This window comes from Castor canadensis, chromosome 2 (genome assembly GCF_047511655.1).
Source record: "Castor canadensis chromosome 2, mCasCan1.hap1v2, whole genome shotgun sequence".
In the NCBI taxonomy this organism is placed as follows: Eukaryota; Metazoa; Chordata; class Mammalia; order Rodentia; family Castoridae; genus Castor; species Castor canadensis.
Window position 1 is genome coordinate 25316049 of NC_133387.1, and position 5345 is coordinate 25321393.

The following is a 5345-nucleotide window of genomic DNA, read 5'->3' on the forward strand; positions in this document are numbered from 1 at the left end:
CCATGTGTGTATGTGTGCATGTGTGTGTGTGCTTGTGTTCCCTCCTTGCAAGGGGTGGTGGTGGGGCTGCTGACATCATGGGACCCAGTGGCCATTGTCCCTAGAGTTGCATCCCTAGGCTGCCCCAGCTGGCCATGCTCTGGTGCTGTCTGGGAAACCTTGATTCAGGCAGATGGACTGAGGTGTCCTGGTCCCCATTCTATGCTCAGTCTATGTGGCAGACATGGCTGTGGCCCCCACGTGAGATCCCACAGGGGCTGAGGAGCCAAAGAAGGAGCCAGAGAAGGAGCCAAGTCTATGCCCAGTCTTTCCTTCCTTCTGTTTGTGGCATTGAGTGCTCAGGTCCTTCTCAGCCACTCTAAGAGCTGGTGACATAGGACCCTATGCTCGAGGGGAGAGAGACAATAGAAATACAGATACATGTGTGCACACGTAAATGTGAATAGCCTTCAGAAACACATGATGTTCCTTGCACACCTGTCTGTGTTCACAACCACACTCATCCAAGGGACAGTGGACAGTAGGTACATGTGCAGCTTGCCAAGATACCGTAGGGGAGAGAACATGGGTTTTGAAATGGCAAAAAGTCCAGAATTTGAGTTCTCTTTGTCAACTCTTTGAGAACTCTTTGAGTACTCTTTGAGCTCTCAAGTACCAGCAATGTGATATTGGAGTCTTGACTACAGCTATAAGATCAGAGGGACTTAATTGTCATTATGTGCCCCTAATATTCCAGTGGGGAGTGAGGGCTCCATACAGGAAAGGACACAGCCAAGCCCATTATTGTCTACTTGAGCAAGACACTTTGGAGTTGAATTGGAGATCACTTGCCCCATCAGCTCAACTGTCTTTTGGGGAGGCTGCTCTCACTAGGGGACCAGAGAGGAGAGCTCCATCCTTTCATGGGTGTGCCTTGTCACAAGGCAAAGCTACTTGTGACAGTACAGGATGCAGTTCCAGACTGCATTAGTCAGCTTTCCATTACAATAATGAAATAACAGCGGCAACTAATAAAAAGAAAAGGTTTATTTGGCTCATGGTTCTGGAGCCAAAGATCAGGCCACTCCTGCTTTGGGCCTCTGGCAAAGGCACCAGATGGCAATGCCAGTGAGCATGTGTTGCAGCAAACTTCTCACATTGTGAGCCAGGAAACAGAGAGGGACAGAGCAGGGGTCCCAGAATCCCCTTCAAAGGCACACTGCCAGTGACCTAAGGACCTCCCATAACACTGAATTTCCCAGAGGTGCACAGACCCTCCCCAACAGCACCATCCTGGGAACCCAGCTCTTTACACTTAGGCCTTTGGGGCTTTAACATCCCAACTGTAGCTGAGCCCACCTTCCTGTCCTTAGTATAACTTGGGTAACAGTTTCCTCATCTGTAACAGGACAAGAGCACCCATGTGCATCTGACAAGGTGGGAGGAATCGATGGGGTGGCTGTGGGTAGTATTTAGCAGGTGGGTCTGGCCCATTCAGCAGCCCAGCTCACAGTTGCTGGACTCCTTGCTTGTACTGACTTCTTGGTGAAGGACAACCTCGCCCCCCAGGGACCATGCTTTCCCAGAGAGTGTTTGTCATGGTTTTCTGTCTCCTGGTAAGAAAAAGGTTGCCACTAATTAGGGCAGGCTGCTCTCTGGAGCCACTCTTTTCAGTAAACTGGGACGATCATGGCACCTACTTCATGAAGCTACTGTGAGTTGGATCACATGTTGAGGCATCTGGTCCCCAGCATGTAGGAAGCTGCTGAACCTGCTGCTGCTGTTGCCCATACAGGGCACATGTGTAATGTGTCCATAGAACACAGCTGCACATGGCTGGGTGTGGAGGTGCACATCTGTAATCCCAGCTACTTGGGTGGTGGAGATCCAGAGACTCAGGCTTCAAGGCCAGCCAAGGGTGCGTGTGGGGGGGGGGCGGGGGGGAAGTTAGCAAGACCCCATCTCCATCTCCACCAATAAAAAGCCAGGCATGGTGGCTCCCACCTGTAAAATCCCAGCTACTCAGGAAGCCTAGGTAGGAGAATGGTGGTACAAGGCTGGCTCCAGCAAAAACATGAAACCCTACCTGAAAAATAACTAAAGCAAAAAGGGCTCGGGGCATGGCTCAAGTGGAACACCTGCTTATCAAGTTGGAGACCCAGAGTTCAAAATGCCAGTGTTACCAGCAAAGCAAAACAAAAGAAAGAAAAAACCACAGTTCAAGGTTCACATGGATGATACACATGTAAGACAGATACTCACCGGCGGGTTGCAAAGGGGCACATGTACATACCTCTGTCTGTCAGGGTCACACTCCACACTGCCACCTCCCAGCCAAGAAACTCATCTGAGTCAGGCTAGAGTCTCTGACGCACAGGTATAGTCAGGCTCGGCTCCGGCGTCAGGGCCCTGAATTATTGAGATCACAGCCTTTGTTCCTCCTTGCTCCTGGTCCTCAGCACCCTGTCCTCCTCTTTCCAGGCTCTGGTGGCAGTGGCAAAGGCAGAGGCGGAGGCAGAGGAAGGAGGGAACATCTGCCCTGACCTCTTCTCTATGGCGCAGGCAGCCACTCCTTGGGAGCAGGCCTTGGCCCTGTACCAGCTCCTCTTCCGGCGGCCTGCAGGCCTGGGCCAGCTCCGCGCTGCCCTTTGGCAGGTGAGCAGGCGAGGTACTGCACCCAGGGAGGTAAGCAGGAGCCTGATGCTATCTTGTTGCCTCACCCCCAGGTGCAAGAGGGCCAGGTCTGTCCTCCAGGGCTGGAGCTGCCCGCTGTACTGCTGGAGATGGAGACGAGCCAGCGGGCCGAGGAGCAGGTTGGGGCTGGCGAGTGTGAGTGAGTGTGAGTGTGAGTGTGAGTGTGCAGAGGGGAAGTGCCCTCTCACACCATGATTCCCCACCTTCTTGCAGCTCCTCTGGGACTTGAAGCTGCTGACCGGGTCAGGGCTGGGCCTCTTCTGGCCACGCTGGGCCCGGTTTGGTGGTCAGAGGAACAAGGCTCAGCATGCATGGAGCCCTCTCGGTCAACCTTGTGGTAGGATGGGTGAGAACTCTGAGCTGCTGGTGAGTGGAGTGAGCAGGGACACTGTGTGACACTGGGGCAGCTGTGACAGTGGGGGGAAGTGGAAGGTGCATGGGTTTTGGAGACCCACAGTCCAGTGTTCAAATCTCTGCTCAGCCTTTCCCTGGAGACTCTGAGCCTCAGTTTCCTCAGCTATAACACAAAATGTTGAAAGTGATAGCGGTTGGAAGGACCAGTGAATTCACAAGAGGTTCTCGTTCTGCCTAGCACATAGTCATGCAGGCTGCTGTTACCATTCCACAATCAACAGCTGGCTTGGTCCAATCAACTGTGGCAGTACCTGAAGCCTTTCAATGTGGCTGCCACCTGGCAGGTCTCAGATTGTAGAAGCACTGTGCACAGGTGGCCTTGAAACTGTGCTCTGGTGGCCCCTGCTGTGGGCCCCTCCTTCTAGGGCTAGAGTCACTGACACTCTGGGAAGGGTGCTATGGTGACTGATTTCAGAACAGAGTTGAGAACTGGGGATGTGAGCCCCAGTCCTGGCTCAACCACCGGATGCCTGAGTCACTTTGGGAGTTTAGTGGCCTCTATGCTGAGGCATCCTCAGCTGTGATGGGAGGAGGTATTAGTGGTGACAACTAAGGAAGGGTCCAGCCAGAATCGCTGACCAAGGCCATAGACTCGTCTGAAGGCTCAAGTGGGTAGAGGGACAAGTTTCAAGCTCCTTGCCATGGAGAGGAAGGCAGAGAGGCCCCACAGGGGTCTGCCTGAATACCAGGAGGCAGGGATCATGGAAGCCAGCTTAAAGGCTGCCTACCACACTGGGGAATGGTGCCCTGTGGATCTGGGCTCTTCTAATCCTTTCAGAGTTCCTGGCTAAACCCTCCACCCCAGGCTGTGGACTCCATGAGCCAGAACCATCAGCTCCTGGAGGGGTGAGTCTGTTTCCTAGGGGATCAGGCATTCTCTCTGTGTTGCCCCACAGTGATCGATAACTGAACCCTTCCTCCCATCTCCTTTTGCAGTCAGTTCCAATGTCCCTTCCTCATGCCTCTGGTTCTTCTCAGGCCCTCACTTCAGTTGCATGATTGAAACTCAGTTGCACCCCACAGCCCCTGAAGGGGTAACCCCTGAATTCCAGCTCCTGAGATCCAGTAGTTACAGGGGTCAGAGGAGGGGTGTTGGGATGGGGGAAGCTCAACAGCCTGTGGGGACTTGGGAGAGTAGCAGGCAAGCTCCCTCCTCACTCCGGAGCTCACAGGCCACAGGGGTGCATCCAAAACAGCCCTTGAACTCCTGTAGGGGAAAGGCCATGGACCCATTACCTGTCCAGGATCTGGATGAAGCTGAGAGTGTTGCAGAACCAAGACTGGAAGGCCCTGGCAAACCTGCAGAGGCCGCACCTGGTAAGTCAACAGTCAATGAGGAGGGGTGGAGGGGTCAAAGGGGTCGGGAAGACAAGACAGCAGGGAGCCCTGGAGCTGGGGAAGCCAGACAAGGGACGACCTCACTCAGGTCCAAGGGTTCCTTTCTTTCGCTCGTTCTTCATTCCACATTTTTTCATTGGGTACTGGGGTCACCTAAGGAAAGTAAATAGGTTTTATGTGCCAATTCCACCTGATTGGCACCAGCTGTCTCCAGAAGCTGACCTGGGGCTCAGGAAGGAGTGCCAGGTGTGGGGGCGGGAATGTACCTCCCCCACACCTGACATATCCCCAACTGACACTTGATTCCATCCTGGAGATCACAGCCTAGTGAGAGAGGGTGACATTAAATAGACAATTAAGATGGGGGGAGGGGAGAATGGATGCTGTGACACTAGGGAATTGGATGCCTATCAATTGAAAGAAAACAGATTCTCAAATGATATGTTAAACAATAAATCTTCCAAAGCCATAGCTTCTAATTGTTTCAACACCTACGTGACAGAAGAGGAGAACACCAATGGTTCTTTTTGGATTGACAGCAAAGTTTTTACAAGTATTTTATCTCTTGGGAAGACAGGTCTAAAGTACACCATTAACTAGGATTTAAGCTCTCTAATAAGACCACAGTCAGCATCCTGGAGGGAGAGGCTGGGAGGTTGCTTCCCCGTTCCTGGCAATCATTTGTAAGGGCTGGCAGTCTTATGAGATGCCTTTGCTCAAAAACCTTTGAAAACCGGATTTATTTCCATAGAAAACATGCTCATTTGGTGACTGTTAAGAATATTCGTCTGGATCCCTCTTGCCTCCAGAGAAAGATGTGCTATTCTTATGAAATTTCTCAATTTAAGACTTTATGAATCAGGTTCCTGAAGCTAGTTTTATGCATGCAGGGCATCTCTCCTTCCTCCAGCAGCTGCAGG